This window comes from Hippopotamus amphibius, chromosome 3, assembly GCF_030028045.1.
Source record: "Hippopotamus amphibius kiboko isolate mHipAmp2 chromosome 3, mHipAmp2.hap2, whole genome shotgun sequence".
NCBI lineage: Eukaryota > Metazoa > Chordata > Mammalia > Artiodactyla > Hippopotamidae > Hippopotamus > Hippopotamus amphibius.
In genome coordinates, this window is record NC_080188.1 from 93,042,657 (window position 1) to 93,066,183 (window position 23,527).

The following is a 23,527-nucleotide window of genomic DNA, read 5'->3' on the forward strand; positions in this document are numbered from 1 at the left end:
TGTGAAGACTTAAAGGGGTGGGATAGGGAGGTTGGGAGGGAGGCTCAAGAGGGAGGGGATATGGGGATATATGTATACATGTGGCTGATTCACTTTGTTGTACAGCAGAAACTGACACAATACTGTAAAGCAATTATGCTGCAATAAAGATTAAAAAATAATAAAAAATAAAATATGTTTTTTGTATAATATATCCTTTGAATCCAAATTATGGCTAAGTGTATTTATTCATGTGACTAAGTATGACTGTATTAATTTGAACTTTTCACAAAATATAGGGACAATGTAATAGTTGTCCTGTCCAGTCCATTTTAATTTCAAAATCCAACAGGCTATATCTGAACAATTAACAAGGTATCTAATTAAATTCTATATACACCACACATAAAGGAAGAGCACCACATTTTTATTAAGATATGTAGATATTAGAATGCATTTTACAGGCAAATGTTTTCAAATTAAGCTAGAATTTTTCACAAGTGAATTTACAGCTTCTAGGCATTTGCCTTTCAAGTGAATATCTTAATTTACTTTGTTGATGGAAAAAATGATTGAGAACATATTCAGGTTAGTGAATGACCACACTCTCATTACCTCTTTGAAATTATTTTTGAAATTCCTTATATCCGTGTCTCGGTGCTGTTACTTTTCTGAATGCAGTTCTTTTCCACCCTGGATGTCACAGAATGTATCTTAAATATATTTGGTTTTAACATATCCCTTCAAAAATTTAAGCCAAAATAAATACATCAAGAGAACAAATAAAAACCGGTACAGTTCAACACACTTAAAGAGTGTTAAAAACTGGTTGATAGCAGTCTGTTCACAAAGGAGTTTGGCCATTTAATTAGTTCATGTAAAGCCACAGAAGAAATTGATCTTATAATTTCCAGATATTAAGGTAAAAGTCCCAGAACACTGACCAACAAATAATCTATAAATATATTAAATTTCTGCCCATGTAATTAACAACCATCCTTTAGGATGGAAAAATTAAGAAGAAATTCAGCTAAGAATTTTGCTGTTAATGTCTGTATCAAACACCAAATAATCCTATTTTGCTTTTAAAGACTATGAAAATATTATTTTTTGATTTATTTTCCTATGCCATTGCTATCTTGCTTGAAAATTTGGTGTATCAAGTTCTGATTTCATATGCTTTCACTTTAAATGCTTTTGAGTGATAATTTTGTCTTCTGCAGAGACAGTATAATATGAGAATAGTGCTTATTTACCTGAAAAATAAAGAGGGGTAGCAGTGTGTTCTCTTAGGTTAGTACTTGGGTGGTAACATAAAATGTTAACCTCTGATAAAGATTCAAGCTCATGAGGACACCTCCATCTCTCAAGAATGAACAATACTTTTTAGAAGTCTATATTTAAATAATTATGCTAATAGTCAAAGGAAAACTAAACATCTTGTAAAGAAGAGGGATGACAAATTTTGTTCTAAAACTTCATCTCGAGTGATGTTTTTGTAGCAAATAACTTTCTACTAATTGCCTTCTCCGTCCAAGACAGGGCAGAGCAGTATCTTGACTAGCACAATATATTAGAAGGTCTCCCTCTGAGATAAAACTTGGCAGATTTGCTATCAGCTCCTTTATAAGTTCAGGGGCTTTCCTATCTGAAGGTTCCCAGCTGTGCCACAAGGATTCCTATGCACACAGCATCCATTTGTGTCACTTTGCATCATACTCATGAAGATTATACCTTTCTTAAAGGTTTATGACCCAATATTCAACAAAGTTTATAGCACACTATGTTGTGCATATGATTTCTGCAGACCCGTGGCTTATTTAACCTAAACCAACAGCATTTTCTCTAACACTCAAAAGTTAGTCTTGAATTTTAGGTACAACAATATATCAAATGATTCTGTGATTATAATTCTATAACCATGGAACATTTTTGAAATTTAAAGTCAAAGTCTCAAAAGAAATTATCAAGTAAGGCAGACTTTTCACAACCTGAGTAAAAAGCAATCTCATTTTAATAACATAGTGAGTGTGACATCTATGAGCCTAATCTCACCTATCAGAAAGAATAAAGATTTATTTACCCTCAGTGCATACTGTAATGGAATGGAAGACTTTGAAAGCAACTCAAGAATTATAAAGTTGGATAACTTGCAATCATTATATTAAATAAATGCCTTGCAAAGTGAACGGTAGCCTTGGTAAAAATAACTGTTCCAAAGGACACATTAATCAAAAGCTATTTGATGGAAAACACTCAAGGGAAGGAAAAAGAGTTTTTGATGGAAAATCACAAATCACATAATTCAGCACCACTGCAAGGAGAAAGTGTCACAAGAGTATTGTCAATGATTAAAATTCCTTTTGTTGTGTAGAACAGAGAGATTATAACTTACTGTCCACATAGAAAATATAGGATGGGGCTGAACCTAAATTTTGTAAAATTTTAAGTATGTGTTAACATTTTTGGTAAGTAAAAGTTTATTGCACAACTTTCCTGTTCCTATTACAAGATAGAAAGTCATGAGAACTTGTCCCTGCCCTAACAGCAGAAGCAGGCTGGATAAGGACCAAAAATACATGGTTGTTAAAGACCACTCAAGAGCTGAAGAGAAAAAGCAATCTACAAATCCAGATTCCTAAAACCATCTAGCTTCTTTGGAGAGATGAGATTAAGGACTGTGTTCATCCCTGCTGGTATGGTAGGAGGAGGAATCTACCACACAGGCAAAAGGATGAAACTGCTGAAGTTTTGGTAGGCTTACACTGTCCTTATATGGGCTGGCATCTCAAATTAGTATACTGGGGAGTCACAGCCACAAAGTGAGTCTGAACACAAGGGTCTTTGCTGAGTGCATGGGTTTTTTTTGCAGAACATTATCAGGAGATTTAAAATATACCTTCTCTTTGAAAGGCATAGTCTCCCTAAACGCAAGACAGCTGGCCTTCTGGGGAAGGCTGGAGAGGAGCAGAAGTCTATAGCGGAATCCCTCTAAGACATTTGGGTCATTCTCTACAGACTCTACAGTCCTCCCAGGGCTGAGGAATGATCAGGAGAGCTCAAAAAAATTCCTCGGTGGCTTTCAACACCTTCACTAAGTGTCCTGTAGTAGTCCCCTGAAAGCTAAGGAAATGTAACAGGATTGGGCCAAAGTCATATTCTGCACATACACTACAGCCACCACTAAATCTCTATTCGTCCCCTGAGTTCAGTTTCATCACACAACTTCTAAACTTTATTTGCTTCCTTCAGAAAACCAGGTATTTATGGTTAAAATCAAAGGGTTCTGATACAAGATGTCAATCATGTTGAGCCTTTGTAAAGATAACATGATACCAATATTTAGCAAGCTATCTTGATGCTGGATTTTCCGTTGACTACCGGCTGCTGCTGGGTACATATAGTCTTATGGCTGGTGGGTCAGAGAGCACACAGTTCTTAATGGACCCCATTGTGGGAAGACATTCAGGAGCCTTTCTGAAACCTTGAAAATGTTAAAGTATGTGGGCCGAGCGATGGGATTCAGAATGTCCTGCTTGAGCAGTGGAGGAGCTGAGGGTGCGGGGCGTGGAGACTAATATCACCCTGTTTGGCCCTGAAGGATGGCTGGTTAGCCAAAGACGGGTAAGATTCCTCAGAGGAGGAACAACCTAAGACAGGCACAGTCGCAGAGAGGCCAACAGGGGTGGGGCACAGACCCCTAATATCTGAGAGAGGTCTCCTGCCCCCAGGGCTGTTTTGCTCTCCACGCCCAGCTCAAATCCACACCTGCTCAACTCGGACCCAGGAGGCAAACAAAGATAATTGCCCCAGTCATGTGAGACCTTTGATTGTTTATGGGAGTAACCTGAGAATGTTCGCCGAAGAACTCAATAAAAGCAGCGTGGGATGAGTCAGCAGGGCTCTTGATCCTAGAGGTCTTGAGTCCCCTGTCCCATCTTTCTCTTCAGTCTGTGTCTGTGTTTTCTTCAAGCTTGCGGCACCCGTCACTCACCTCGAGTCGCCGAGCTGGTCTCGGCACCCCATACCATATGTTCACTGTCATTTCACAGCCCACGGTGTTTTGTTTAGTCTCTATGAGCAACAAGTCAGAAATATTCCTAAAAAGATTAATAGGACTTTTGGTTTCCAGTTCCACATTTAAATGTCTTGGAAGTCATCATTCCTATTCTGACAAAAAGGGGAAAAAAAAAAAAAGCTGAACAAGTTGAAAATCAACAACTCTGCTTTAATTCATGGAAGAATTGAAGTCACAAGGCAAACCGCTGCCCCTCAAACTAAAAAGACCCACAGGGAGATCAGAGACAGGAATAAATGACAGCCATTGGATAGGTAATGTAATGGCCTACTCAAGGAAACATCTGCAATTCTCAATCAATTCTAAGTCAGGATGAGAAATTAATACTTCAGAAAAATATAGAAAAAGTCCTCACAATTTACTTGGACTAAATAACACTGAAAAAATACTGATACGTAATATTGACCAGAAAAATGTGTAATTTATATGGATCTCTTTTCTAGGGCTTTATATTAAGTATTCCCACAGATTAACATTAATTACTGGTTGACATCATTACTAAGGTACAATCCCAAATAAGAAATGACTAACCATAAATAGCATGCCACACTAAGGTGAACATTTCATTTTGTTCCTAATACACTTCTGTCCTGTGCATGAGGTTGTCCTATTTTAGCTGAGGTTATACAGGCATGTGTACACCCAGCTACCATCCATTTTTTAACTCTAGTCGATGCAGTAAGACTGTGTGTTAGAGAACACTGCTGCAGTGTTCCTAATACAGCTGTTTTCTGAATGTTTTCCCATTTAATAGATTACAACCAGGGCATCATGAGAACACAGAATACCTACTGGGGTATAAAATAAATGATCAGATAAGTAATTTCTTGAACAAGTTACTTAAGTTTCTGATCCTATGTCCTGAACCGTAAAATAACAATAGCACCTACTCTTGTTCTGAGAATCAAACAACAGCATACTTGGTATGGGATTGGGTGCATAGTAGCTATTAAACACCTCTCCCAGTAATGAGGCCTATATATATATATATATATATATATATATATATATATATATACACACACACACAGGCATATATATATATATATATGTATATTCACTAAAAGTATGAGGATTTTTTTCAACTACAAAATGGAGATTCAGCTACACACACCACAAAGGGCTAAGGTAAAGATTTAAAGAAATAATTTAGATAAGTCACTCAGAATAGTCACTGGCACAGTATAAACATACAATGAAAAGTAGTTTTATTTCATGAAACCAAATTTATAAAAAGTTTTGTTTGCAAAAATATAACTTCCTATACAAATGATTACTTAAGTGAAAATATAATACAAAATACAACACACAAACAAAAATTATACATCACATATACTATGAGGATGCTAAGAAATGAATAGCCCTAAATCAGTTTACAAAATAGAACATTACAAAAACTTTTGGCATCACCTTCAAAAGTGTCCCTTACAGTTACTGCAACCCTCATCTTTCTCCACCAGTAACCAGTGTCCTAAATTTTGTGTTATTCTTTTACATTTTAAAAAAAAATGTACCACATAGTTAGACATTCTGAAACAATATATTGCTTAGTTTAACATGTTTGTTAACCTTTATATAAACGGAGTCATGTTATTGAGTATTCTTTTGTGGCTTGATTTTATCAGCCATCATTGTTGCTGAGCCATACATGTGGGGGCATATATGAAGATATTCATTCTCTGTGCTTTGTGTTATGTCATGATAAAATATAAAATGAGGTATCCACTCTATTTTGGTTGATAGTAGAGTTGTCTGCAGTTTTGTATTATTTCTAACAATGCTGCTATGAATTTTCCAGTTCACATCTCTTGGTGCATACATGCAGTAGTTCTTGTAGGGCAGGGCTGGCAAATCTTCTAAAAAAGGGCCAGACAATAAATAGTTTAGGCTTTGCGGGCTGTGTGGTCTCTGCTGCAACAACTCAACTCTACCATGGTAGGACAAAAGCTACCCTAAACAACATGCAAATGAATGGGCATGGCTGTGCCCTAATAAAATATTACCTATGCAAAGAGGCAGATGAATTTGGCTGGAAGAACTCCTGCTCTAGTGTGTGAGAGGTGGATTGCAATTGTTGACCTAGAGTGAATGTATATCTGCACTTTCCTGCTGAAAGACAACTTCTTTTCCAAATTATTTCTACTAATTTACACCCTCACCTAAGAGCATGAAAGAGACTTCATTTTTTCGCATCGTCACCATTTTACTTTTTAATAAAATCTTTATTTTGTTAATTAAAATTAATTAAATTAAAATAATTTTTCCAATCAAGTGGGTTTGCAATGGTTACATTGTGCTTTTACTTGTATACTTGTAATTAATTAGATCAGTCATATTTCCATATGTTGATTTGCTGCTTATAATCTCTCCTCTATAGACAGCCTATTCATGTCACTTTATTTTTCAGCAGGAGTGTTTTTTCTTATCCGTGCATAGGATTGCATATTAAAGACACTACTTCTTTATTGATTAACCCTGCTGCAAATTTCTTCTTCATGTTTGTGCTTGTGTTTCCATGCTTTGTAGATTCCCTTAATAAACATAAGTATTTAATTGTAATGTGGGTAAATTTATTGATCTTCCCCATATGGTTTGCGGGTTTGTGTATACACACCATGTTTAAGAGAACTTCTCTATCAAGTTAATTAGATATGACTTTTACATTTTCTTCTAAATTGATGAAGATTTCTGTGTAAGGCTTAAAGGATCTTAATTATTCATTATGCATGAACAGTATCCAATGAATACCTAATAAGTTCTCCATTTTTCCTTTGAGCTACAATATCACATCAGATTTCTATGTGTGTGCGTATCCTTATAAACTTTCTATTGTGCTTAATTAGTCTTTACTCCACAGACAAGACCTTAATATTTTAATTACTATTCACTTAAAATACACTTTGAAATCTGTTAAGATATTATTATTCACTCTTGTTCTTTTTCTTTAAAATTATACTATCTATTCCTTGATAGTTATACTTCTATATTAATTATACAATTATCTCTTCAAATTTTATGAAAAGAACTGTGGGAGTCAAGTGGAATTGCACTCAGTCTAGTGCAATTTAACCTAAGACTGGTTTAAAGATAGCTCATATCTTTTGATGTTGTCTTCCCACCCATCAATAAGAAATAAAGTTTTGACAGGTTTCAAAGGAATCAGTTGGGTGTCTGGTGAGAGAAGTTTGGAGTCAGGGGACCAGTTTCAAACCCTTGCAGTTTTACAGATCAAAGTGTGTGGTGGTGGAGAAAGGAAACTCCTGTAAGATGTCAATGTCCTAATCCTTGAAACCTGTGTATGTGTTACGTTACAAAGCAGGGGACTCTGCAAATGAGGTTAAGGATCTCAACATGGGTAAAATATACTGGATTATCCAGGTGGGCTCGAGGTAATTAGAATTGTTCTTATAAAAGGGAGTAAGGAGTATCAGAATGAGAGAAGGAAAGGTGACAACAAAAGCAGAGATATGAGAGAAAGACACTGAAGATCCTATGATGCTGATTTTGAAGATGAAAGGAGGGTCCATAATCCAAGAAATATAAATGACCTCTAAAAGCTGAAAAGGGCAAGGAAAAGAATTCCCTCTTAGAACCTCTAGAAGGAATGTAGCCCTTCCAACACTTTGATTTTAGGACTTTTGAACTGCAGGACTGTTAGATAGTAAACTTGTGTTATCTCAAGCTGATAGGTTTATGGGATTTATAACAGCAGCAATAGAAAACTAAGGCAAAGTGGGTGGCAGATTAGATCAGGAAATCAGCAGTGCAAGTGGTAAGAACCAGGTGAATTCATCAAAGAACTTGAAGTGAGAATCAAATATGATTTGTTGGTTGATTCTGTAATTATGAGAGTCAAAGAAAACTCTAGGAGCTGGAGCCTGAGCAACTTGAAAATTAAAACTACTATTTTCTGCAACTATCTGCCAATAAAATTGACAACCTGGAATAAATGGACAAATTCTTAGAAAGATATAAGCTTTCAAGACTGAATCAGGAAGAAATAGATAATATGAAAAGACCAATCACAAGTAATGAAATTTAAACCATGATTAAAAATCTTCCAACAAACAAAAGTCCAGGACCAGATGGCTTCAAAGGCGAATTCTATCAAACATTTAGAGAAGAGCTAACACCCATCCTTCTCAAACTCTTCCAAAAAATTGCAGAGGAAAGAACACTCCCAAACTCATTCTATGAAGCCACCATCACCCTGATACCAAAACCAGACAACGATGTCACAAAAAAAGAAAATTACAGACCAGTATCACTGATGAATTTAGATGCAAAAATTCTCAACAAAATACTAGCAAACAGATTCCAACAGCACATTTAAAGGATCATATACCATGATGAAGTAGAATTTAACCCAGGGATGCAAGGATTCTTCAATTTATGCAAAGCAATCAATGTGATACACCATAGTAACAAACTGAAGAATAAAAACCATATGATCATCTCAAAAGATGCAGAAAAATATTTGACAAAACTCAACACCCATTTATGATAAAACCTCTCCAGAAGGTGGGCATAGAGGGAACCTACCTCAACATCATAAAGGCCATATACAACAAACCCACAGCAAACATCATTCTCAGTGGTGAAAAACTGAAAGCACTCCCTCTAAGATCAGGAACAAGACAAGGATGTCCACTTTCACAATTACTATTTAACATAGTTTTGGAAGTCCTTGCCACAGTAATCAGAGAAATAAAAGGAATCCAAATTGGAAAAGAAGAAAAACTATCACTGTTTGCAGATGACATGAGACTATACATAGGAAATCCTAAATATGACACCAGAAAACTACTTGAGCTAATCAATGAACATGGTAATGTTGCAGGATACAAAATTAATACACAGTAATCTCTTATATTCTTATACACTATCAACAAAAGATCAGAAAGAGAAATTAAGGAAACAATCCCATTCACCATTGCAACAAAAAGAAGAAAATACTTAGGAATAAACCTAGCTAAAAAGATAAAGACCTGTACTCAGAAAACTATATGACACTAATGAAAGAAATCAAAGACAACACAAATAGATGGAGAGAAATACCATGTTCTTGGATTGGAAGAATCAATATTGTGAAAATGATCATACTACCCAAAGCAATCTACAGATTCAATGCAATCCCTATCAAATTACCAATGGCATTTTTTACAGAACTTGAACAAAAAATCCTAAAATTTGTATGGAGACACGGAAGACCTCAAATAGTGAAATCATTCTTGATGGAAAAAAACGGAGCTAGGAGAATCAGACTCCCTGACTTCAGACTATACTACAAAAGTATAGTAATCAAGACAATATGTTACTGGCACAAAAACAAATATAGATCAAAGAAACAGGATAGAAAGGCTAGGGATAAACTATGTTCAACTAATCTATGACAAAGGAGGTAAGGGAGTACAATGGAGAAAAACCTCTTCAATAAGTGGTGCTGGGAAACGTGGACAGCTACATGTAAAAGAATGAAATTAGAACACTCCCTAACACTATACACAAAAATAAACTCAAAATGGGTTAAAGACCTAAATGTAACGCCAAACACTATAAAACTCTTAGAGGAAAACATAAGAAGAATACTCTTGGACATAAATCATAGCAAGATCTTTTTTAACCCACCTCCTGCAGTAATGGAAATAAAAACAAACAAACAAGTGGGACCTAATGAAACATAAAAGCTTCTGAACAGCAAAGGAAACTATAAACAAGATGAAAAGACAACCCTTAGAACGGGAGAAAATATTTGCAAACAAATCAACAGAGAAAGGATTAACCTCCAAAATATATAAACAGTTCATGCAGCTCAATATCAAAAAAACAAACAACCCAATCAAAAAATGGGCAGAAGACTTAAATAGGCATTTCTCCAAAGAAGACATACAGATAGCCAAGAGGCACATGAAAAGCTGCTCAACATCACTTCTTATTAAAGAAATGTTAGAATGGGCATCATCAGAAAATCTACAAACAGTAAATGCTGGAGAGAGTATGGAGAAAAGGGAACCCTCTTGCACTGTTGGTGGGAATGAAAATTGATACAGTCACTATGGAGAACAGTATGGAGGTTCCTTAAAGAAATAAAAATGGAATTACTATATGACCCAGAAATCCCATTTTGGAGAAATCCCAGAGAAAACCGTAATTCAAAAAGACACATGCACCCCAATGTTCACTGCAACACTATTTACAATAACCAGGTCATGGAAGCAACCTAAATGTCCGTCAACAGATGAATGGATAAAGAAGATGTGGCACATACATACACAGTGGAATATTACTCATTCATAAACAGGAATGAAATTGGGACATTTGTAGAAACATGGATGGACCTAAAGACTGTCATACAGAGTGAAGTAAATCAGAAAGAGAAAAACAAACATTGTATATTAACACACATATGAGGAATCTAGAAAAATGCTACAGGTCAATGTGTTTGCAAGCCAGAAATAGAGATGTAGAGAACAAGCATATGGACACCAAGGGGTGAAGGCAAGGGGGAGGGGTTGGGGTGGGATGAAGTGGGAAATTAGGATTGCCATGTATATGTTACTGATAAGGAAAAATATCAAATTGTACACTAAATATATGCAGTTTATTGTGTTAGTTATATCTCAATAAAAGTTCTTAAAAGAAACTACTATTTTATATAATTGATTTGGAAAGAAATAGTAGAGAAGGGGAAGTGAGTTTCAGTCACGTTAAAGTTGAATTCCTATTAGGCAACCCGATGGAAAAGTTGAACTTATAGGTGGATTCAGGGAAGAGAGCTAGAATGAAGATACATCTCCAGAGATTCTCAGTATCTAAAGTCTCTAAGGATGAGTTGGATCACCCACTGAGTGGACAAAAAATAGAATGGGCCATGGGCTGGGTACTAGATAGTTTAAAGGTCAGGAATATAAAAAGGAATCTTGGAAGCAGAGAAAAATACTTCCTTTGAGCAGGAGAAAAAGAGTGTTGGATCCTGAAAATCAAGAAAGAAAATGAAAGGGGTGATTAACTATATCCTATGGTGCTGATAAGTCAGGAAAGATGAAAAGTTAATGGCAACTTAGACAAGAGTTGTTTAAGTTGAGTGATGGGAATAAACACTTAAATAGACTGAAATAAGAGGATATTAGATAATATAAACTGATAGCAACTTTCTGTGAAGCATTCTGAAACACAAAACAGAGAAACAGGGTAGCTGATTGGAAAGGCAGGTTTTCTTTTGTATTTTAAGTTGAGATCTGTTACATAATAATTCCATGCTAAAGAGAATGATTTAGTAGAAAACTGTTGGAGAGATGAGCCTCTATAGAAGAATGGACAGGGTTTCATCAAAATATGGAGAAGTCTGACTTATATGGGAAGAAGGCAGGACATATGTGCTCAGATTTAGTGCTAAATGCCTGCGGATGTCCTCTAGCTAATTTATTTTATTTCACCTTCCCCAGTTTTCTTGAGCTCTAATTGACATATAACATTGTATTAGTTTAAGGAATACAATATAATGATTCAGTATATGCATATATCGCAAAACAATTACCACAATAAGTTCAGTTAACATTCATCACCTCACAAAGTTGCAATTTTTTCCCTGTGATAAGAACTTTTAAGATTTACTCTCTTAGCAACTTCCAAATTGTATACTACTGTACTGTCAACTATACTCATTTTGTTGTGTGTTACATCCCCAGATCTTATTTACCATACAAATGGAAGTCTGTAGCTTTTGACCTCATCCAATTCTCCCACCTCCCACCCCCTGCCTCTGGCAACTACCAGTCTGTTCTCTGTTCCTATGAGTTGGTGTTTTTAGTTTGGTTTGATTTATTTTACTCTGCAAGTGAGATAAGCAGCAAGATCGATAGGTGAATCAAGATCAAACACTGGATGCCTGAAAAAAGCAGAAGGAATAGAATAGTGATGTAGGGGAATTTTACAAATTGGGGTAAGATTGTTTGGCAGGTGTGCCCTGGGTAGATCTTAGTGAAGACATGGCCGGAATTCTGCCAGGTTAATATGACAAAGAGAGAGAAAAAGTCCAGAGTACTATGGGATCATGGAAGGGTTCACAAAATGGAGTGATAATATATATGGCCAACAGCATCTAATCTCAATAATGAAAGAAATTGAAGACATGAGAAAGTGGAGATTCAGCAGAATGGTGGTAAGGTCAATGAAGTGGAGCTCCTAGGTAGATTACTCATTGTTGGGGTTTGATTAATAGGAGTTATGAGTTGGAGAAATGAGAGGAGACAGATAGATGGAGGGTAACTAATTTGAAGACTGAATTATGTAGGAGGTGCCATCATTGGCATTGATGATAGTTAGTTGTGACCTTAGGTATAGGCAGCTGAGGTAGTGGGAGGATGGCATTGAAGAAGATGACTGGAACAACCAACAAATCAGTTTATTTTGTGGATAGTGAAACCCTCAAGAATTATGACAGCAAAGATCTGAGGTCAAAGCCTCAAAAACTGGGATATGTTCAAGAGAAGAATTAGAAAAAGCCGGGGGTCATCAAAGTAAAGCCAAAGGAGACCCTCCACATCTCCAAATCCAGTCGTGTGGGGAGGCAGGCCCACGTGGCTGAGCCTCAGAGGGAGCAGTGTCCTCCAGAAATAGTTCTCACAAGAACATGATCAGAACTTCAGGAAAGATGTGAGTGACTGAGGGAGTGTGTGTCGATGGGAGGCTCGAGGTCCAGAATACACAGTGAGAGCTTTAGTGAGCGGTGAAAAACAGGGTTGGGTTGGAGAACACAAAGAACTGCAAGGGGATCGGCATCCTGATGGAAAGAAGGCCTGGGAGACTTGGCTTGCTGCCGTGACCTAGATAAATAGGGGTAAAACGCATAGTGGGAATCTCTCAAGCAGATTATGGTGATAATATTCCCCTATGGATTTTTTTAAATTGATGTAATCCCAAAAAAATTAAATTGTGTTATGAAGAATGAGAAAATATATCAGTGTTGGAAGAAAATTTAATTGAAACAAAATTACAAAATATATATACAAATGGCCACCAATAACTAATGCTATTAATTAATTCTAAATTGAAAAATAATGTATTCAAGCTTTATTAAAAAACTTAAAACCACCTAAATGTTTCCAGCTAAGAATTAAAATTTACTACACCAAATTGTATCAAAAGATTCAGATTAGATGGCCAATAAACTTAATAACTCTTTACGATACAATTCTTAAAACGCATTTAGAACCAGATTGTATTAAGTCTAAGTAACATGCTATTAAGTGACTTCCTAAATAAGCTCAACTGAATTATTCATTAACTGATGTAATATTATAAGTATTGGTGATAATTTTTAGGTATTGTTAGAATCAAGGATTTTTTAATGTTTGGGATCATTTTGTTCAGTACAATAACACCTTGATATTTAATGAATGTTTGAGATTCTAGTCTAGACTAAGACGAGAGCTCATAACGTAACTGAGTCATCAGAACAAAAGACAATGCAACAATAATAGCAGTGAAAATGCCAATATCTCAATGAATGTGTTCCATGTGGGATCCTCTGTGGAACTTAACGAACAAAAGATGCCATTGAATTGTTGGCATAAGGCAGCAATACCATTCCAATGGAGAGAAGCAGCTGCTGGTTCCCTAATGGAACCACTGCACTGAGTGCAGACCTTGAGCACCTTGCCTACTCACTTCTTACAAATTCACTTCCTGGTGGATTTCTAAACCCAGTGTGAAAATTCTACCCTAAATATTTTCCAAAATTCTGAGGAATTCTCTGTTTCATCATTTCGTTTCAAAGTATTTTGTGAAAGAAATATGGATGTTCCTGGGGTGGGAGGAAGAATCTCAGAGAATACTGTCAAAAGTCAAAAGTGGTTTTTAAAAGCCGTGAATGTTTAACCTGAGGATGGAGGCACTCTCTGTTACTGTGAATATACTTGAACAAGAAACGTCAGGCTCTGATGGTCTTCTTGTACACCTTGAGCATTTCTCTGTAAAACCTGCCAACACTTCCAAAACGGATGCCTCTTCTGCCCACAAAAAAGATATCTCTATTTTGTACAGTTATAATAGCGAGATACTTTCAAATAGTTGTCAATCAACACTTGACCAATGGAACTTAAACTAATAGAAGAGTCACTACTTAATTGTCTCAGAAGTTATTTGTATCCTCAGAGGGAAATCAAAGACAAAACAAAACAAAACACCAGGCAAAACAACGAGAACAACAAACTACCTCCGTACTTTCAAAATACAAAGGAATAAACCTTTAAATACAGAATTTTCAAAATTGTTATGAGAACAACCTAATGTACCATTTATAGTACTAAGTAAGGTGCTCCTTGACTTTCTGAATTTTTGTGTCTTCTTCATTGTGATCAATTCACCTGAAACATTCACTCTCATTTACATATCATTTAAGTGATAATGACTTTTTTTTTAAATTCTAGAAATTTGAATCCTGTAAATAGATCTGTCTAGGCATATTAATTTAGCTCAGGGAATTTTCTCACCTAAAGCTCTCACTAGATGACACTGTTTTACCACCTAGAAGTGCTTCCAATTGGCTGTATACCTGACTGCTAAAGCTTTTTCTTCCTTTCTAATAGAAGAGCTGCATGTTAAAAAAAAAAATAATCTATATAGGTTTCAGACTGTGCCAGTCTTAAATGAAAAATATTTTTGGATATACCTGTTTGCTTGTGAGATATGAAAAGTTTTGTGCCTGTTCCCATGTTCTTAAAATTAAAAGTCTAAACAGTACTTAGTAATAATTCCTGACACATCACCAATTACTATGCATCAGGTACTGTCCTAAGTGCTTTACATATATTCAATAATGTAATCCCCACAAGAAAGGTTTAAAAAGGAATTCCAGCATCAGACATCTATTATGTTATGAATTCTAAGCAAAGAGTCTACTTTTTAAACCAGAAATGTCTGCTGCCTGCCATAGTCAATAACTACTTATGGATCAAGATAACTGATTCCAAATTGATTTTCTCCCAACACAAGCATTAAAGTTCAATGAACCATTTTTTCTCCTTCTTTGGTTTTAGCATCAGAAACAAATCTAAAATCAAGTCCCACATCAGTGGCATGTATGTGTTGAGGGAGGGGTCAGAGTACCTAGATTCAAGTCCCAGCTCTCTCTTTTACTAGGCGTGTAAACTTGAACAAGTTATATAACCTCCTAAAGCCTTAAAATGGGGATTTTGATAGTACCTAACTCCAGTAGTTATTGAGAGTTTTAAGTAAAATAATTGATCAAGTCCTGTAGCACAGTTCATGAGATGTGATTATTATTATTTGAAATACAGTTCAAACAAAAAGGAATTCTTTCTGTGTTCCCTCCCAGATCAACGGCAAGGGATATTTTATGAGTACATAAAGAGCCAATTTGATGATTAAGTTGTATTAATGAAAAGCCATTTAAATTTTTATGGGCATTCATCTGCAATGATAAATATAGCTTTAAAGGAGTTGATTTGTAGTATCTGAGTATACCTTGATTGAATAGATTTATTGAGGCTTCTTGTAAGGAAAATGAAATCATTTCATGTGCATATAGTGTTTGAAGAAACAGGCATCCACTCTCTTCCAAGACAGGGTAAGGATGACAGTGCACCAGTGATCTGTCAGGGTCTGTCAATGTTAGCTTTTTCTTCTAACACAACCCCTTGCTCCTCACCGCTCCCAAGTATCTCTTTCTGATGTGTCCTCTAATATTTCTGCTTCACTATGAGTTAACTCTCTAAAATTTTAAACTCTTCTGTAGATATATAGTCTATATCCTGGCCTTAAATACACTCTAAAATGACTGCTTTTTCTGCAACCTTTTAAGGCTGAAGTTATTTTCTTCTCTCATATCTTATGTATCTCAGAATCAGTGTATGGAATCAATACCTTTTCCTTTTTCAAAAAATTTCCCCCATTTTTATATTTAAAACCAAAATATGCTTCTTTGAAACTCAGATTACTCTTTCCCTTTACTTGTGATGAAAACACAATAGATTTCCTGTTTACCACATTTATAAAGATGCACATATCTGGCTTTCAGCATCCAATTCCATGACATTTGTTTTAATCCTAGGTTATTTAAAACATATCCAATATCTTGGCTTTTCTTTATTTTGGCATAAATTCCATCAACCTTTCCCCCAACCATCACAACCATTTCCTCTCCGTGTCACGCCCAAAGATTGCCAGAAATTGTGCCCCAACATCCAAATCACTAAATCAGAAATTCCAGTCCCCACCAACAACCTTTCCTGATAACTTACCTTTATAGCATCTCCATTGTTACATAGAATTATCTTTCTGTGACTTTTCAATCCCCTGATTCCTCCACTTCTTTTCTCCTTCTATCTTTTCAACATTTTCCTATATTTCCTCATTTCATACACAATTTTTGAGGTTTATTAATCATTGCACACAGTACCTATTCTCCTCTAGGTCCCATCTATTATTACACAAAAAGTTTTTCTCTAAGATAAAAATTTCAATATAGCATTTCCTCTCTGCTCCAGAGAACTTCTCTATCAGCTATAGACCTCCTCTCTCCAACTCTTTGCTTTTTTCTTCCTACTATATTTTTCCATCAGCATTTAAATGGTATAGAAAAGTATTTTTAAATTTCAAATTTTGTGTACTTATGCATTTTGCAAAATTAATGTCCTACAGAGTATAAAGCACAAATTTCTCATAAATAGGAAATAACAATAAGAATAAAGGGGGAAAATACACTTAAAATCTTTTGTCTATGTAGAAAAATATCAAACACTGGAGATTAGCAAGCCTCACAAAAGCATTGATACAAAGTAAATAAGGCATTGGAGAGCAACCAAAAATAGGCATATACTGGTGGGAAGTTGAAACTTGGAAGAAAGGAATAGGATTGGTGATTTTCCTGTCTTTTACTACTTTTAGACTGTGGCATGCCCCAGTCTGTCCCACGTGGGGAGGTTAAATCTACAATGGAAAAACCTGCAAGCCTATTGGCTTAAAGATTAGAGGACAGAGTTTGAAACATCTACAAATTGATGGAAATTGAGGTAAAAAATTGTTGGAAGTTCAGAGAAAGCAGGAGATGCAGAGGACCAAACTCTATGTATAGACTGCAGTCAGTTCTTTGGCTGACTTCTTAACCATGTGATCCTGCAACCCCACTCCTAGGCATATATCCAGAAAAGAGGAATATTCTAATTCAAAAAGGTACGTGCACCCCAAGCTTCACAGCAGCACTAGTTACAATAGCCAAGATATGGAAGCAACCTAAATGTCCATTGACAGATGAATGGGTAAAGAAAATGTGGTACATGTATGCAATGGAATATTAGTCATAAAAAAGAATGAAATAATGCCATTTGCAGCAACATGGATGGACCTAGAGATTGTCATACCAAGTGAAATAAGTCAGACAGAGAAATATCATATGATGTCGCCTATATGTGGAATCTAAAAAGAAATTATACAAATGAATGTATTTACAAAAAAGAAACAGACTCACAGACTTAGGGAAAGAACTTATGGTTACGGGGCAGGGGAGATGGAGGGAAAGGATAGTTAGGAAGTTTGGGATTGACATGTACACACTGCGATATTTAAAAAGGATAACCAACAAAAACTTCCTCTGTAGCACAGGGAACTCTCCCCAGTGATATGTGGTAGCCTAGATGGGAGGGGAGTCTGAGGGAGAATGGATACATGTATATGTACGGCTGAGTCACTTTGCTGTGCACCTGAAACTATCACAACACTGTTAACCGGCTAAACTTCAATATAAAATAAAAAGTTAAAAAAAAAGAAAGATTGATTTTTTTAGGGAAAATAAAAACTTAAATGATAACATTAATATCCTCAAGGCAATGAGAGAAGACACTTCTAATCAAGAAAATAAACATACAGACACAAAAAATCAAATAACAAGGAAAAAGTTATTGGAAATTTTAAAGAAAGAACTATGAACAAAATTTGAAAAAATAAATCAATAATCAATTAAAAACTTGGCACCTAAAGCAGATCCCACAAAATAGATCAATAATGCAGACCTGAAAATTAGGGGCAGATGACAAGAAAATTAGAGAATCTGTTGGAACACAACCTTAAAAATCTAGGTTTTAGGAAGAGAAATAAAACATCAACGAAATAGCTGAAAAGAAACATTCCAAGACTATATAGGAACACAGCTGGAGAATATACAACATTAAACCAAGGGAGTAAACACAGTTATGGGTGTACATGGCAGCTAAAATAAAGAAGAGATTCCAACACAGGAGAGGAGCAAAAAGATTTTCTAACTTAATAGTGAAGACAGATCATAGTCTGACTGCTATAGACCAGGTTGGAGTGGGGAAGCAATAAATATAGATTGGAAGAGAATTAAATATGTGCAACCCAGAACATGGCAGGGCTCTGTATTTTTGTTTGCTATAGGTCTCCAGCTCTCCGTCATCACTTGTATTGATGAGATCTACATCACGCTGACCCACAGTTGAGTTTGAATGATGAAAAAATAAATACCGTTACACTGAAGACCAGGGTCTCTTCTTGAAGCAATATCTTCATTCTTCTGATCTGTCCAAGTGAGAGTATACATCTTTGCATATGCGTAGTATATGGGAATGATACACTACAAAATGATATTAATTGCCATCGAAGAGTGGAACTCAGGAATTGCGGTAAAAGTGCCCTCAGAGAGACTCTTTTCAAAATGCTTAATCTTCAATTCCTTTAGAGATTAGCAATTTATAAGTGTATGGAGGTCAGCGCGCCCAGGCAGGAGGAGGAGGGCGTGGCAGCGGCAGGGGCCCGGCAGTCCTGCAGGTGGCCTGCCTCTACCGCAGCCTGTGCGCGGTGCACAGCCGCGCGCTGGGCCGGGGCTCGCGCAGCTGCACCTGATCCCGGTGCCCGTGGCTCGGGCTGGCCCGCCGGGGGCGCCCACCGCAGCACGGTCAGGAAAGACCTCGAGGCCAACGCCTTCTATGACTACTACCGCAACGGGATCCCGCATCTGCGCAGGTGTGACCCAGCTGCTTTTGAGTCCCGACTGGAGAAGCGCAGTGAGTTTCCGAAGCAGCCAGTGGGGCACTCCAAGCAAGGGGACTTTGTCAAAGGTGTGGAACAGCAGACAGACACAATGGGGGACAGCCTATGAGCAGAGGAATGACTAAGGACAAGACTCTCAGTTAAGTCTTAAACATTGAGATGGTGAGAGACGAAACTGCAGAAGTAAAACAGATTTGGCAGCCGTATTTTGCAGTAAAAGATACAGACTACACAGTTATTCCTAAAGAGAAGTTTGATTTGATCTGGAACCGGGCTCAGTCTTGTCCAACATTTCTGTGTGCACTACTAAGAAGGGAAGGTTATGATTTTTTTTATCAGACAATGGACAGGTATGGAACTCCACTTCACTGCGCTTACAAATTTTCAGACCCGAGGGGAAGCTGCAGCCAGCCAACTGATCTTGTATGACTACCCTGAACTTAAGGAAGAAAAGGACATGGTGCTGATGACAGCAGAAATGGCTTGCATATTTCTGAATGTTGCTGAGGCAACAGTGCATTGCCAACCGATTTCGGTGCATTGCCATTGCTCTTCTATGCCGCTGATCGAAAAGAGACCTGGGGTTAGTGGAGAACTTTAACTTCAGACCAAATGAGTTCAGTTGTATGTCTGTCATTGCTGAGTTGGAGCAAAGCGGACTTGGAGCAGAACTGAAATCTTCTCAGAACCAGGATAAGACTTAAAGCTGTAAGGCTGGCTTAAAGAGTCTGTTCAACTCTGGATGGTCCTGAGCTTACGCACCCCTCGAACCCTCGGAGGCTCAGCATCTATCACGAGCAGTCTCTAAGGAATTGCCCTGTGTGCTTATTCAAAGAAGTGACATGGAGGTGAGCCCTGTCACTTGATATTCAGGAACAAAGGTACCCAAACATTCTGATGATTTATCTCCCAGCATACCCGAGGTTTCCTTTTTAAGTGTTTGAGGTCACAACCACAGACAGCCAAGGATCCATAAGATGGTTGACTTGATTTTTTGCACTGTAATAGTACATTTGTATTCTGGCCATGTTGACTGCACAGCTCCTAAATGATTAGTTCTTCATCTTTATAAAGTGAAACAGGACAAGCTTGATGATCTGCTGTAGTTAGATGTGGGCTTTGCATGCTTTTCACACTTGGCTGGCCAAAAGCATAACCTGGATACTCTGTTTAGACTCTAGAACAACAAGATATTGCCTTCAGGACTAAGACCCTGTCTTGATGTCCCCAGAGTTGCCATTAGTGTAGCTGGTTTGGAGTATCAGTAGATTTCAGGTATAGTTAAATGCACAAGTACAGTGTCTGCTGCCTGCATATTTTTAAACTATAGTATGTGGCATCTGCTTCTCTAACTCTGCCTTATTTTTTTTCTTATTAGTTATGTATAAATGGCAATCCCAATCTCCCAGTTCATCCCACCCCAACTCCCCCACCCCCAGCTTCACCCCCTTGGTGTCCCTATGTTTGTTCTCTGCATCTGTGTCTCTATTTCTGGCTTGCAAACTGGTTGACCTGTAGCATTTTTCTAGATTCTGCATATATACATTAATATACAATATATATTTTTCTCTTTCTGACTTACTTCACTCTGTATGACAGTCTCTAGGTCCATCCATGTCTCTACAAATCACCCAATTTCATTCCTCTATATGGCTGAGTAATGTTCCATTGTATATATGTGCCACATCTTCTTTATCCATCCATCTGTCGATGGACATTTAGGTTGCTTCCGTGACCTGGTTATTGTAAATAGTGCTGCAGTGAATACTGGGGGGCATGTGTCTTTTTGAATTATGGTTTTCTCTGGGTATATGCCCAGTGGTGGGATTGCTGGGTCATATGGTAGTCCCATTTTTAGTTTTTTAAGGAACCTCCACACTGTTCTCCATAGTGACTGTATCATTTTTCATTCCCACCAACAGTGCAAGAGCATTCTCTTTTCTCCATACCCTCTCCAGCATTTATTCTTTGTAGATTTTCTGATGATGCCCATTCTAACCTGTGTGAGAAGATACTTCATTGTAGTTTTGATTTGCATTTCTCTAATAATTAGTGATGTTGAGCAGTTTTTCATGTGCCTCTTGGCTATCTGTATGTCTTCTTTGGAGGAATACCTATTTAAGTCTTCTGCCCATTTTTTGATTGGGTTGTTTGTTTTTTTTTGATATTGAGCTGCATGTACTGTTTATATATATGTTGGCAATTAATCCTTTATCTGTTGATTCATTTGCAAATATTTTCTCCTATTCTGAGGGTTTTCTTTTCATCTTGTTTATAGTTTCCTTTGCCGTGCAGAAACTTTGAAGTTTCATTAGGTCCCACTTGTTTGTTTGTTTTTATTTCCATTACTCTAAGAGGTGGGTTAAAAAAGATCTTGCTGTGATTTATGTCCAAGAGTGTTCTTCCTATGTCTTCCTCTAAGAATGTTATAGTGTGTGGCCTTAGCTTTAGGTCTTTAATCCATTTTGAGTTTATTTTTACGTATGGTGTTAGGGAGTGTTCTAATTTCATTCTTTTACATGTATCTGTCCAGTTTTCCCAGCACCACTTATTGAAGAGGCTGTCTTTTCTGTATTGTATATCCTTGCCTCCTTTGTCATAGATTAGTTGACCATAGTTTATTTCTGAAAGCTGTGTATTTGGAGAGGCTGAATTAATGCAGTATAAAATAAAATTAAGTATATTATCTATCAAAACTGAAGAAAATAAAATACATCTTCTTAAAGATCAAATTTTAAATATTATTAAGGCTACCATTTATTCTGAGCTTTTAAGTGGAAAATATCTATCTCAGTCCTGACATTCTGCTTCTGTTTCTTTAGCTGTAACTAATAATTCAATGTTAGTGTTCCCTTGAGCTTCAGCAAAGTTATTCACAATGAAATACCAGAATCATTTTATACTTTTGCATTTTACCTAAGAATCGTAAACATCTACGTAACCTGTTGTCTGATTTGTAATGAACTCAAGGTTTCTGCTTAAATTGAGTTAAATTGCTTTGATCCAAATATGTTGAGAAAAGCCAGTCAGTCAATACAGAATTCAGAAGAGGCTCTCCAGTTTTGTCTTGGTTTCAGCTTAAATTTGTGTCTTCAAAGCACTGTCTGTTTTTTGTCTCCTCACTGATTAACTGGCTTTTGCTTTTTGTTCTGAAAGGAACCTCAGCTTCTTATACACAGTCCCTGTTCCTTGATGCTCCTTTTTGATCTTCAGTTTATATATATTTCCTGTATATGAAACTTTACATTTTCTTTACTAATCTTTGGCTTGGCTATTTCAATCCTGGTATCCCTGATCTATCTCTTTCTTGGTGGAAAATAAATCACACTGAATATTTAGTTTCTTGTTCATATTACTTTGAAATATGAAAACATTGTTATAGATGTTCTCTATAGATGAAAACACTATTATAGCACCTTCCAATCTAGAATTTCCATCCACTGATTTGTTCTTCCTTTTTTCAGGGGAAATGTTAAATGTTGAACTGTAATTACAACAGACGTGTTGTACTTGGATATTAGACGTGAACGTTTATGAGAGAGGCTGTTGTCTGGATCACTCTATCCTAGTGGAGTAGTATTATACATAAGATACTTTGTAATGAAACAAAAACATAATACTGACTAAAATGAAAATCTACTTGCTCCTATTTGTAGCTTGGGCTGAAACAAATTAAGACACTGAAATCGTATTAATAATTTATGAAGAAGAAAAACACTGAATTTTCCAAGCACCATTTCACAAGAAGAAAAATTTGAGGATTACAGAGTATTTCATTAATTTCTCTGGCAAAGTTAAAATAAAAAGTGATAATCATCTTAAAATATTTAGGCTACCCAGTGCTTTGTGTTCACACTGTATTTCATCCTCACATTTCAAGGGACCACTGTCCTACTGTCCTTATAACATTTTCTATCATGATAATAATTAAAAGACACTTGCAGAGTAAATGTTTGTTTAATCAACATGATGTAGATGTTGCTTTAAGAAAGGCTGTATACAAGTTATAACAGTAAATTGGAATTTGCTTGGGAAGAAAAATTACCTTGATAGTGTACATATTAGAAAAGAAATTTTGTTACAAGAATCTGTAAGAATTGTTTTGGTGTTTTTATTATTCTTTGTGTTTGCTTATTCGTTTTTTTTTAAACCATATAAGCTGGTGAAATCAGAGTATTAAGGTACATCGGTCAATAAACAGTAAAAGTAGGATAATAATATGTACCCCATAAAGCTATAGTTAATATGAGACAGGGTGATATTAAATTTGGATATAAAATGGTACCTGGAGGGTGAGCAGTGAAATTGAAAATTTTAAGGCAGTACCGTTAAAGATAAGGCAGCTAGTTTACATTTGTGTTTCAGGATTATTAAGGTTGCAAGGTAGTAAGATCTTAAAACATGAGTCAATACTGAATTCAAGCCAGTTCTAGGTGGCAGTGG

At 36.4% G+C, this 23,527-nt stretch overlaps 1 pseudogene; it reads left to right on the forward strand.

Annotated features, from left to right (window-relative positions):
• Positions 1–19,788, forward strand: part of LOC130848494 (ATP synthase mitochondrial F1 complex assembly factor 1-like) — a 137,858-nt pseudogene extending 118,070 nt beyond the window's left edge.
• The last annotated feature ends 3,739 nt before the right edge of the window (positions 19,789–23,527 follow it).